The 14023-nt window shown below is 39.8% G+C and overlaps 1 protein-coding gene across 2 annotated transcripts in view; it reads left to right on the top strand.

Annotated features, from left to right (window-relative positions):
• Positions 1-14023, top strand: part of RAPGEF5 (Rap guanine nucleotide exchange factor 5) — a 240670-nt gene that overhangs the window by 145407 nt on the left and 81240 nt on the right. The window contains exon 1 of one of the 2 annotated variants that reach the window (XM_031665317.1): positions 6118-8372. The exons of the other annotated variant lie outside the window; for it this stretch is intronic. The gene's annotated coding sequence lies outside the window, so the exon portion shown is untranslated. Of the gene's footprint in view, positions 1-6117; positions 8373-14023 lie in introns of those variants that run through there. 2 annotated transcript variants of the gene reach the window in all.

Below are 14023 nucleotides of genomic sequence, written 5' to 3'. Positions count from 1 at the left end.
CCAAAGGACTGCCCTACTACATCTCTGACCTCATGAGCTGATGCTCTGCGAGAAACTCAGAGACTGAATTCACAGTTTACCTGTGTGGTCAACATCCAAGTGCTGTGGAAGCGTTTAATGGGGACCTTGGCTAGTCTAGGGAGTCATGCATGTTTCCCTGAGAGAAAGACAGAATCTGAAGGGTCAGGAGAGCTATGAAAAGTGAGGAGGGATTGGTATTCCAGGCAGAGGAAAGAACACATGTGATAACACGAGGGCCTGATGTGGAGAAGAGAGCAGCTTTAGAAGCAGAACCAACCAGCTGGAACCTAAGTGTGGACTGTGGATGGGAGAGGTAGGGCCAGGTGAAGAAGGCACAGGAGCTGGAGGATGCAGGACCTGTGGGTTTATCCAAACATTGTGTGCTAAGAGCAATAGCAAGCTCTTGTGTAGAATTTAAGCAAGAGGGAAAAATGATCAGATTTAAATTTTTAACATTCCTCCATTGCAGTGTGGGAACAGATTTGAAGGAGGAGAATGGGTCACACTCACTCCTTCAAAGTTTCTGGTCCCCCTTTCTTCACAGTCCTGTCAATTTCATATTAAGTAATAACCAGCATACATACAAGGGATTTGCTGTGGGCAGCTCAAGTCAGGGGACTTCAGTTCCAGTGAAGAGAGAATGTCCAGTGATAGTTCACTTCTAATTTATTACCTTTTCCCTAAAATATACTGTTATATCACCATTTTTCTTTTAAAAGTTGGGTTGGAGTCAGTCCTGTTTTTGTAGAAATGAATTTTGTGCATGCACATAATGTGAATATCTTTTGTTAATAAACACCATACAGGCAGATATGTTCACTTTAAATACAACTTACTGTGCTGTATATTTGCCTCATATTGATTCAGCCAAAGTTTGATGATTTCTGAGTCATTCATATACTTTGGTTGCTAAAGATGAGGAAAAGGAATTTATAAAAGATCTCCATGTAGGATGCAAAGAACCTTTTTTTCCTTTTGCAGTGGGAAGTGGGTGGAAAGGAAAAATTCCATCTGGCATCCAGCAGTCCTAAATGTTGTTTTAAGATAGCAAAAATAGAAGATTGCTGAAAATATCATAACAGAACATAACAGACTGTGGGCAAGTGTACAGTACATTTTTTCTAATAAATCATGCTAAATATGCATATTTTACTTACAACATGACCAAATTCTTGTTTGCTGTTACATAAAAATTTGTCTTTATTTTTTGTAATAAAATTATCTGCTCTCTTTTTGAAGCAAAAAGGATTATTGTTTTGGTCTGAAGAGGTCAATGTTGCAGTACTTAGGTTTAACTGGAATAGGTTTTTGAATTTTGCAGTTTTCTCCTCTTTTTCCAGCATTTCCCTCCTACATTTAAAAACATGGAGAAATAAGATATGGCATGTATGTTCATTTATTGCACATTTGTACATAAGTGAACAAGGCTCAACCATTTTAACAAATCCTTGTAAATGCCCTCTTTGTTCAGGTTCCAGGAATGACTGGGCATGACTGAGGCAAAGTGAGTCAGAGTAAAGGATTAGGGGCACCTCAAGATCCAAGAAACACATAATAGGAGAGAATAATGGTGATAATGAGACAATTAAGATGTCAGAAAGTGGCTTGGAGGTATGGATTCACAAGAAGGCTCAAAAAACTTAATGAGTCATAAAGCATATCTGGGTGACCTCAGAGGTGGGAGTTGGGGTGGAATGTGTCCAGGTAAAATTTTTGCCCTCCATCATCAAAGAGAGGAGAGAGTGGTACTTCATACAGAGAGTTCTTAAAACCTTTCATGATCTTGCCTTGGCTAGGATTTATAGAAGTAGAACAAGCTTTATGTTGACACCCCTGTGAATAAAGAATTCTAACATTCCCCAAATGGCACAATGCATAATAAAATCCCAAAGTGAGTTTTATGGTTGATGGATGCTATCACTTTCTCCCTATTCAGTCAACTTATTGTTATTACAAATTGGGGGTTTGTGATGATGCATTATTTTTCACCATCAATCTGAGTAGTCTGGAGTTTTCCTCTGAGAGTCATAGGCGTTAGAAAGAACTTTAGATATCATGTGTCTCGATGGCTTGGGGAAGGAAATCTTTATTTCTAAAACTGGCACCTGCTAAATAGGATTATAAGCAGTTTCCTCTAAAATGGGCAAAATACATTCTATGACCATTAGTTCTGTTGGAAGTGCATTAGTCCCAAGAAAATGTTAAAACATTTCCACTGATAATATTCTTCTAGTAAAAGTAGATACCTTTTAGCCTCTGTAATCAGAAGCAATTTTTTTAATAACTTATTAACAAATACAACACTTCTTTTGAACTGCTCCTACCCTACCTATTAGCAGTTAGCCCATCGAAAATTAGTGACTCATGAAAGTGGGCACAAACAGTTTGGCCACCAAAAAATAAATGGGATCATTCAGTTCTTCTCATTAAACACCCATCTGGAAGTACATGTCTGAAAATTATCTCAGTATTAAAACAACACTCAGGTATAACTCTAAAAACGGGGGCAGGGAGAAGGATAATTGAAGTTACAGACATAATACTGTCCTCTCTAATAATATGTATGAGTGGAATTTTAAAAGATATGTGCTTAAAACTGTACGAAATGGAGACATGAGAGCACACACGGCCCAAGTTGGTATTGATTTATACCTACAGGTTTGTGACTAAAGGGTAAGCCAAGAAAGGGATGAAAGGAAGATCTTGAGCCTGAACAAGGCTATTCTGCCTATTCCTTAAAATCTGAGAAAAGAAACTTTGGAACAAAAGAGAGAGCCAGTTTTATTCTGATTGTCTTTAAGGAATATACTTGAATGCCAGATGTTTGTGCACAGAAGCCTTTCATGACTTGTTGAACTATTAAATGCCATTTCCATGATAATTTGGCAATCACATCTGACCTTTATCTCAATTGTCAGTAGATCCCACTTCCATCCCAAGTCAGTAAATCTAAGTTCCTGTCCTTTAGTATTACTCATAATCTTGGCACATAGAGGAGATGTGCACAGACCTGACAGAATTCACCACACCCTGGAAAGAACCTTATTAATAATGATCAGAGTGGCTGTAGGTACCTTCAGCATCTGCAGCTGCACCAATAATGGTGCCCCGCCCTTTGTGGTTTGCGATTTTTGCATCTTAGCTCTGACTTCTACTTTATGTTCCACATCTGGCTAGTCCAGTTCTTCTGTAGAATCTTTGGGAAAGAACGTAGCAAAAGAGTCTTGTTGGTCTCATTTTGGTCCTAACCCAAGTTTTTAGATTGCTTCAATCCAGACTAGAGAAGCAAAAAGTGGTGACTTTTCCTTCTGAGTGATAGATGATAATAGGCTGCAGACATCTGAGTCTAGGGGACCCTATAAAAAAGAAGAGTTGGGCAGCACAGGCCTGTGGAAGACCCAGTGAAGGGAATTACTCTTTAGCTGAATGTGATGAGCCAGAGACACAGGGATTTTGAGCACACTGGTTATTGCACTGAGGTCTTCAGACAGAGGCCAGCATCCCTTATAATCATCCCTAATGATCTGTGCTGAACTGATCAGACACTTAGTTTCTCCACCATTAGCAGCTTAATTCAGATTCCTTCATTTGAATGCACAGAGATGATTACAAAGAGTTATACTAGTCAAGTTAGAAGACAATCAAATAGCTCTTTAGCTTGTTACCACCAGTGGTGGTCATTCAGTGATAATACATAAAGTTAACTTTGTTGATGGCCTAAATAATTTTAGTGTCAGTACAACCTTTTTTTTTATAAGTAGAGCAAAATTTTAAAATATCTGGCCAAGATTTATTCTTGCCTTCATTCACTGAGAAAAGTATTTGTTGAGCACCTATGAACAAGACTTCACATGAAATAGAACAGAGACAGAAATGAGCAAGGTGTGATGTGAGCCCCAAAAGATACCAGCATTTAATGAGACAGAAGCATGTGAAATGAGACAGAAGCATGTGAAAACCCAGACAGGAAAACCCAGTAAAGAGGAAGGGCAAAAACACACAGAAGAAAGGGCCAGGAAAGGCTTCCAGATGGGAGGAGAGAGTGCACTTTGAATAAGGTATTTGTTTCCAGAAAATTGTTTTCTCACATTCCTGTAAGGCATTTGCTAAATTAAGCATCATCTTTTTTACTTCCTGGGTTATGGCCAGGTCAGGACACAAATGATAAATGACAAAGATTATAAATCTCAAATCTAAAGGAGGTTGCATATTGGAGTTTACAATTCATTCCCTTCCCCATTTTCTAGCTACAAAATATACTTTTCCAAAAAAAAAAAATAATTTAGTATACTATACATAGTCCTTGGCCCGTCTCACTGATTGAATTTGTTTTTGGAAACAGGCTTCATCTGGAAGAGGTTTACAGGTGTTTAACAGTCCAGAATAAAGTAGCAGGCAACTTGCTGGAATTTATAGCACATTTCTGCTAAAGAATTTTTGTTGTTTAAAGTTGTTCTCCTACTGTAAAAGTAATATATGCCTTTCATAGAGAATTTAGAAATAATAGAAAGCTACAAGGAAGAAAATAAAAATTTAATGATAAACCGCTATTTCCTCCCCCCACCCCCTTGCTGTCCCCAGTCTTTGTATTCTGAGACTTTCCTTATATTTTCATAACATGCTTTACTTAGCTACCCTTCCCTGGGGGAATTTGCTATTATAAACTATAATGCACAACTCTCCAAAAATCTTTACCTAAGTTTATATTCTTAAGGATAAATTCCTAGCAGCAGAATTACTACTTATAAACTGCATTACTATCTTTTATGTTTTTGCTCAACCACTTTCCATAAAGCTTGTGCTAGCTTTTACTTAAATCAGCAATATATGAAATTACTTGTTTTGTAATCCCTTCATCTTAGCTTTCACCTTCGTTGAGTGTTATAATTCTGAGTAGGAGAAACTATATATCTTTGTCAGGTTGATGGTGGGGCAAGGGAGAGGGAGGAAAATACTATCTTGTTCAAATATACATTTCTAGTGAAATTGAATATTTGCAACTTATATCAACCTATTTCTCTTCTATAAGTAATTTATTTTTCTCCTTTCTCATTTTTCTCACTGAAATTTTCTCATTGATTTGGACAGTTATTTATATATGAAGGATATAAAATTTTGTCATATTTGTTGCATATTGTTTTCCTCAGTTTGTTTTCTACTTAGTTTGTTTCCTAATTAGTTTTTTTTTAAATATATACTTTAAGTTCTAGGGTACATGTACACAACGTGTAAGTTTGTTACATATGTATACATGTGCCATGTTGGTGTGCTACACCCATTAACTCGTCATTTACCTTAGGTATATCTCCTAATGCTATCCCTCCTCCCTCCCCCCACCCCACAACAGGCCCCGGTGTGTGATGTTCCGCTTCCTGTGTCCAAGTGTTCTCATTGTTCAGTTCCCACCTATGAGTGAGAACATGCGGTGTTTGGTTTTCTGTTCTTGCGATAGTTTGCTGAGAATGATGGTTTCCAGCTGCATCCATGTCCCTACAAAGGACATGAACTCATCCTTTTTTATGGCTGCATAGTATTCCATGGTGTATATGTGCCACATTTTCTTAGTCCAGTCTGTCACTGATGGACATTTGGGTTGGTTCCAAGTCTTTGCTATTGTGAATAGTGCCGCAGTAAACATACGCGTGCATGTGTCTTTACAGCAGCATGATTTATAATCCTTTGGGTATATCCCCAGTAATGGGATGGCTGGGTTATATGGTACTTCTAGTTCTAGATCCTTGAGGAATCGCCACACTGGCTGGAGCTGTTCCTATTCAGCCATCTTGGTGCCACCTCTCCTAATTAGTTATTTTTATACACATGAGTGAAACTGTTAATTTTTTATTTTTAAAATTGTCTTTATAATGAGAAATCCCTTCCTCATTCTGTAAAATTTTATTTTATTTTTTCTGTTCCTTTTGGAGTTGCACTTTTCACTCAGATCTTTTTTTTTTTTTTTTTTTTCTTGTGACATGGGTCTCACTCTGTTGTCCAGGCTGGAGTGTGATGGAAAGATCACAACTCACTGCAGCCACAATCCTCCCACCTCAGCCTCCAGAGTAGCTGAGACTACAGGCAGGTACCACCACACCCAGCTCATTTTTTGATATTTTTGTAAAGACAAGGCCTCACTATGTTGCCCAGGCTGGTCTCCAACTCCTTAGCTCTAGAAATCCTCCCAACTCAACCTCCTAAAGTGCTGGGATTATTAGCATGAGCCACTGAGATTGGCCTCACTTGGATTTTTAATATAGCTGTGATTTATTTTTGTAATGTAAGATTTCTTGATCAACTATCACATGCATAGTTTTTCTTCAGTTAATTTACTATTTTATTACTAGCATCAAAGACATTCATTTTATTCTGGAAGAATTGAAGTTCTGTGATGAACAAACTACCTCCCAAGTTAATATGTTAAGTGCTGATTTAGTAAATCACCTTACCTCTCTGAGCTTCAGTCTTCTCATCTAATAAATTAGGATATTAGAGGTCTAAGATTTCTTCTAGCTCTAAAATTCCTTTCTTAACTTGAAGACACCCTTCCCCCAAAATTCAGCAATATCCATGCTTTTGAGTATTGAACTCTTTCTGGGAAAATGTCACCATTTTATAAAGGATACCAATTGATTACTCAGGAAGTTCTGAGTAGCTCTTTTTTCACTCTGATCGAATATGTCTATCAATGCCAAGAATCATTCTGTTCTTTTATGTTCTAAAAATACTCCAGTGGATAAAACTTCTAAAAATTTACTCTGTGAAATGGTGTTGATACAGGACAGATGGCTGATCTAGCATATCCAGCTAGAAGTGTCTGTTATCAGGACATTAAAATGATATTTCAAGTCAAGTCATTAAATATTTGGAATTGTTTTTCTGAGATCAGAATGTCCTGAGGAGGATCAAAATCTGGAATTCCCAGATCTCTACAATGAAGGAAATGCTTGCTCTTACTGCCTTGAACCCTTAGAAATACCAAGAAAGTAACCTAGTTCTTGATGTTGGTTAGGTTCATTGGCCGCTACCCACTAGCTCCAAATTACTGTTTTTAAAACATGCAAATTTTTGTCTCTTAAGTGTCTATCTCTCACGTGAAGAATTTACTCTTTGAGAGCATTCCTACGTTTTATTTGAACTTTTATCCCCAGTGTTCAGCACTAGGCTTTCAGTCAGTGTTTGTGGTACTGGAGCTGATGGAAAAGGAAATTGTGGGTGGTTTGAAATGTTTCCCACAGTCAAGTACTTAAAATCACATCTGTAAAAATCCAAAGTTGTACCAGCTTCAGGATTCCAGTTCATTGGATATTTAAAGTTTTAAATTAGAAGTTTTCTACCTTAGAGAATTAACCTGGAAATGATAAGCAGAAAAGGCAGGAAGGTTCATCACCAATAGTCACTTTGTAATATAGAAAAGTCTTTGGAAGAATCCATCCCTGGTAAAGAGTGGATGCAGACTTTCAGACTTAAATGGATCACAGGTTGTGGAGCAAAGATCTTACCTTGGCAGGTCTGTATGTGAGGATTTTGACCTTCTTTGGCACTCCAGGTGCACATTAATATTCAGGAAAAGAGAATTTGTTTTTTGTATGTGTTATCATTTTAATACTAATTCCTCACTTAAATATTAATTCCTTTTTTGTTCACCCAGTCTGTCCTCCTGTCCTCTCCACACCTATCCCCTCCCTTAGAAAAAAAGGCAGGAGAAATCTGCCACTATGCAATCAAATTCATCTTTGTCTTATTTTAACCTTCTCTCTTCCTTTTTTCCTTCTGGTTTTTTGTTTACTTTTTTGCTTGCCTCTCAAATCATTTTAGCAATATTTAATTACATCTTACATTCTTTTAACCTATTTTTAATACCAACCTCCTGTTACTGTTCCATGCACCAAGAGTGACACTTTGTCTACCTTTTTCCCAACCTTGTTTCAAACTGTGAAATGGAGTTTCTGATATGGTTACAGCAGAGACTAAAGGCGTGCCTTCCTAAAAACACCAAGGAATGTACAAAACATGAAAAAACAAGAGTGTTTACTTAAGATGCTTTGTATCTCCTCACTCCCATTCCACGTGATCTGGCAGCTGCTACAGTAGCTAGAAATTTTTCATTCCATAACTTGCATAAACACTGAAACTCCCCTTTTGATTGCTGCTTTGCCCCCACGGAAGTTCCACACGCATGCGTGCACACACACACAAGCATATCCTCACGTACACACATGCAGATGCACACTGACACACACACACAGAGGAAATTTGGGAAGAGCGATAGAGTTCCTTGACTTGAAGCCTTTCAATTTTTTAGAGTGTATTTCCTTTTTCAGTTTGAAGAATACATCTGCTGGGTCTGCTCAGAGGTAAGAACTAGCTTTTTCAAATAATTTCCGTTTATGAATTAGTTCTTCACTGAGTCAAACACAACTAAGTTTCAGATCCTATGGGAGGAATTTGAGAGGAGAAGTCAAGGCCATAGGAACCAGTCAGGGATAGCTATTTATGCTGCTCTGAAAAGTCATGTTATCCTCTTGTTATTCAGTTGTAAAGGCTTCTGTAAAACTGCTGCCATGGATTATTCAAACCCCATGGGACAAATATATCTGCAACCAGAATGTAGAAACTTTAATCATAATTTAGTGTAGGTTTCTGTCCTACCTTTGGGCTGCTAGTGAAAAGCAGTGCTTCTGGTCACTGGCAATTTTTTTTCCTTTCTTCTTCAACATTTCAGGAAATGCTTAAGGATCTAATTTAGATTTCTGCATCCTCATTTTTTCTGACGTGATCTCAAATAGGCCTCTGTCAGGTCATGTGTGCACACTGTACCATGCCCTCAGTTGCCCATTGACCCAGGCTGCTGGTTTCAGGGAACTGAGGCACTGCTGAAGAGCCCTGGTCTACAGCATGCAGGTGGTAAGTGGCTCAGAGAATCTCAGTGGTTTCCTAGTTTGGCTGACCCTTCGCCTATTCCCTCGGGCCTTCTAACCAGGGCGAGTGGTTGTACCTCCGAGTCTCTGCAGAAGGAAATAACCACCATATCTGGAACAGAGGAGCAGCAGAAAGCAGTGGCATGCCAGCTGCCTCACTTCCAGTGACCATGACTGGCATCACACCTTGTTTGTCATTGCTGTGTTTTCTCCTGTGTATACTCCAATCATGCCAACAACGAAGGATGCAACTGTGCCTTTGCAGATCATCAGTAACGCTGACCAAAGACCAAGCGCCCATAGAGCATTAGCTGTCTCTTGACATTTTATGTTTAAAAATGTAAGAGTCAGAGAGACAACTGAACTTCCTTGTCCCCCTTCTTTTAGTTTTTGGTCTCTAGAGGTGTACACTTCTTGGTGAGTGAGATTTGGGGTGAGGTGAGTAACAGAAAAAAACAGGCCCACATGCCCATGAAAATGATCAATTTCATCATCCTTAGTCCTCCTCTGGCAGAGGGGCTTAGAACCTCCTTTTCTGCAGGTTCCGTGAGCTCTGTAGTTAACTCCTGTGATGCTCTCTGCCTCTCAGTGGCGCGTACAGCACCATAGGTAGTGGTTTGCATTGCAGTGGAAAAAATTTTATGATATCTGTGTGTGTTTTTAAAATTTGGATGATTTTGATATACACATACACATAAACAAAATCATAGCAAGACCCTGATACAAATTCAATTTTGTAATACTTCGGTGTTAGTATACATGGATGGCATACAGTTACAATATAGTTTGTGTATTTTTCTGCCCTCTATTTATTGAGGGCTTTCTCTGTGTCCAGTATTCAGTTGGGTCTATAAGGTGGGGATTATCCCATTTCACAGGCAAGAAAGCTGATGCTCAGAGAGACCACCCAGCTAGTAAGTGGCAACTCTAGGATTTGAACCAGGTCTGTCTTCGCTTTGGTGGATATCAGTTTAATTTGATTCAGGCCGTAAGTTCTTTGAAGGGCTGCCATCATCTGAGTTTAAGTTTTGTGCTATTAAGAATTGGTTATTACCCATGAAATAGAGAGAAATTGACCATATCCCTGGCTTGCGGCTTGGTGGAAGGGTTCTTGGTAAGACGTGTAAATTGTTAAACAAATTAGATTTATCTAGTCATTGGTGATTGAACTGTAGTTGGGGTGGCAGGGGACTATGCTAGGCCTTCATTGTCTGTTTTAGTGCCTAAAAGTCCTGGAAGATGCATAATAACCTTATTTTTTAGATGATGCTTTGGAGTTTGGGGAGTATATTTTTATTCTCCCAGAAGCACAGCTATTGGATGGCTGCTGGGATTTGGCTGTAGATAAGGCAAGCCCTGTAACCCATGTCCTCTCAGTATAGGTTGAGGCCTTGTCCGCAGCTGTGAACTCAACCATTCTTTGAGGACTGGCCTCTTCCTGGGTAAGAGCTGGCTCCAAAGACCCTGGAGTCAGAATCAAGCTCCCTTTCTTCTGCCAGACTGCTATGCCCATTACTCAGACTTAGCCTAGATCTGACTTTAGAGCTTTGGTTCCTGGCTACGGTGGACTAGATTTTGTCTTTCCGTTCTGCAGACGTCAGGCTTGAATTTTCCTTTTCTACCCAAGCCTGCCGCTTGGACTTAGTTCCTCTGAGACTGAACCTCTGCCTCTTTGCTTTTGCTGACCTCTCTGTCCTTGACCTTGAGCCATTCTGATTTACAGTATCTGTCCACTTATCCATCATTTGCCAGGCCATGCATTCATTTAACAGACATTGTTCTGGATGTAAAACCAAACCAACCCAGCCACTGTTCTCATGTAGCTGTCATCAGAGTAGAACTGGCCCTGCCATTTCTCCTCCCTCTTCTACCCTCCATCCCACTCCCAAATCTGGCCATCAGCCAAGAACTTTTATATTGGAACTAGAAACCTGCTGGAAAATATTTAATAAAATTTAAACTTTTATGATAAACAGTAACACCTGTGTGATTGACTAACCACTCTCAAAGGTCACATGGGAAGTGTAGAGTGTGAAGCAAGCTGTAGAAGCTAAATTACAGTAAACTGATGTGGACACTAGACAAGAAAGACTGTTAAGATCATAAAGCATGTAGAAATTGGAATCAGTCAAGTAGGAAAATGCTAACACACCCTACCCTAAAGCTTTTAGATTTCTGAGCTGTTTTCTGGACAGCAGGATGATGAAATACATGACCAATATGGTGTAGTCTAAATTAATGAAAACTTAACACAAGCTTCTCTGGAAACTGTGAAATGTGAGGCATGCTGGGCTGTCTCTATTTGCATCCCTTTCTCCATTCTCACGTCTGCCCTGTGCTGGGACAGCGAGTCCTCACCACACACTGTGGAATGCGTCATCCTGGATTTCTTGTCCTCCTGCTCTGAATGGGATGTAGCTGGTGGGAAGCATCGGCAGGAGATCAGAGGGTGGAAGGAGAGAAAGGTCAGGATGTTCCTCCTCCCTCTGTCTAGCTTCCTCCAGCAGTTCTGGCAGTGACTGCAGCTCCTCCTTGGTAGCTTCTCATGTATGCCTCCAGCTCCCAAAGGGATCCAATACTTACCTTTACCTCCGCTTACCCCTTCCAGCCCAGGGCTAGTTGAGATCTCCCTCTTTTCTAGTCCTGGTTATCTCTCACCATTTTTGCTTAGTTTCATCAAACCTACCTACACAGCTGTAAATAGCCCCTTCATTAAACACTTTCAAAACCCTTGCTGAGTGTGCATTTTCCTGCCAGAATCCAGAATGATCTGTCAAGCTAATACAACATGTTGAAATATATTCCTAATAAAAAGACATTGACTTTATATTTCAAGATGCTACAGTCTGTCCCATCTTTTCTGCTCTATTGTACAGTAGGTTACTGGCTGAAATTGGCCCAGGGATCACATTGCTAGGCTTGCTCTGGTGTTAGGGTTTTTAGACAAGTTGTTTTGTATGATGATACTCTTAGAGGCAATGAGATTTAATACATACAGTTTTTCTCTAGTAGCCAGAACGTTTCTGTTTAGTCATGCATATTGGTTTTCTGTTGGAGTTTGGTCAAGTTCTGTAATAAATATATGTTTATTTTGATATCTATAAAAGTCAGACTTTACCTAGATTTTATAAATGTTGGGATGATGAATCCTATTAATCTTGTTTAGGCTTTCATTAGAGTTATTAATCTTAATATGTGTGGGATTAAAAAAAGGAAAGAACTAATTATCGTTATCTAAATACTCTCCTTCTGCCAGAGTATCTTGTACAAAGACGTATTTGTTAGGCCAGCTCCTTTGTGGTCGGGTGAGTCTAAGCGGCTCACCTTGACATACATCTGCTAACTTAATCTCTCTCTTAATCAGTTCTATCTTGCCAGCAATATTTTGACCTTTTTAAGAAACATCTGTTTACTTTTTTTTTCGTGAGAAAAAGAATCATGAGATACATTGTCAGCAAATTATCTAAGGGTTGTTCTCGAACAAAATTCTTTTTGGCTAGAGGAGATTTTTTTTTTTTCCAGATAAGTATTATAATCTGCTGTACCCACATTTATAGAACAGAAACAGATGTGGGTATTGATGGCTTGGTCAGCTAGGCTTTATGTGAATTTCCATAGTACAAGATGGGAAGAGATACCTAACTGCTAAATCGTGCCTTCTTCCTATTTAGGAGAGCCAACGCTTTGGGCTTCTGTGAGAAAAGTGGAATCAAGATTAGTTTTGTAGAATCTTTGTGTTGGAAAGGGCGCAAAGTATAGCCCTGACTCTTGATCCAGAATCGTCTTCATTTGTTCTATGATATTGCTGATAGACTCTGCTTCAGCTTGAGGGACAGCTGGGTCCATCTCTGCTGTTAATACTTCTTTATATTGGTCCCCAAGCAGCCACTTTTATCTCATCACCCTCTAGTGGAAAGTCACCTTTCTAGAACGTCATGAGTAATTCCAGGGCTTCCTCTCCCACAGGGTAGAGTGGCTCAGAGAGTGGAAATAATCCGCTGCTACTTATCCTCCTGAACTCTTCTTTCTCGGACCTTCCAGCTACCCAAACTGTGCCTCTCAGGACGTACTTCTCAGAGCCCTTTGTGGCTCCCTGGGGCAGATTCATGTGTCCTCTGGCCAACAAATTTGTGTCCACAGACTCATCTCTGCCCAGTTCTTTTTTTTTTTTTTTTTTTTTCAATTTTAAGGTAAAACTTACATAACATAAAATTAGCCATTTTAAAGTCTATAATTCATGTCTACCCAGTTCTTGAGCCCATCAGGCCCGAGGCAGCTTATATACTGGGAGCCCCATCTCCACCAGCCTTAACCTGCATGTCTCAAGTTGCATAGACATAGGTGCCCACAAACACAGCCTTCCTGTAAAGCCAGTCTCTGCCGTGTTTAGCTCTGTTCCTGCCTTGGTCACTGATTCGGGTCTGGTCGACACTTCATTTTCCTCTTGCTGGGTCTCGAGCACTGCCCGATCTGAGCTGGTTGAGCTATGGTCACACCACTGCACTCAGATCCTGCCAACTCTCTTCCTCTCTTAGAATGAAAGCCCTTGTAGGGCTTTCCCAAACCAGACAAGACATCCAGAACTAAAACCCGGCTATGATAGAACTTTTGACTTTCACTTTGGCCTAGACCTCCCTGTTGCCCGACCCACCAACAGATTGCCCTGCACTGGCAGTCAGCTCGAGGGAAAGTGACATCTCCTTTGATAGTTGTCATCTATAATATAGAGCATTGGCCATCTTAGGGGACAACTGTGGTTCTGGTTAAGGGCACTGGCGTCGAGCCTGTCAGGGTTCAATCTCAGCTTCGCCATCTCTCTGCTCTGTGATCTTTCTTACTTAATCTCTGGGCTCCCGTCTCCATTTGTAAAATTGGAATTTTCGTAGCATTAGTCTCATAAGATCATTATAGTGATTAGGTAAGGTAGTGGATCTTCAGCCCTTAGCTTTGCCTGCTGTATGGTAAGCCCTCAGTGTTAGTTGTCATAGGTTTATCTGCCTGGTCATGGCTGATTCCTCCCCAGTTGCCCGTTCCTGGTAGTTCTGTTTGTTGCATATGGCAGTGTTGTCTCCTTAGTTCTTCAGTTG

The sequence above is a fragment of the Papio anubis genome, chromosome 4 (genome assembly GCF_008728515.1).
Source record: "Papio anubis isolate 15944 chromosome 4, Panubis1.0, whole genome shotgun sequence".
NCBI classification, from domain to species: Eukaryota; Metazoa; Chordata; class Mammalia; order Primates; family Cercopithecidae; genus Papio; species Papio anubis.
The sequence above is the reverse complement of the archived record's forward strand: the minus strand, read 5'-3'. Positions and strand labels throughout refer to the sequence as shown.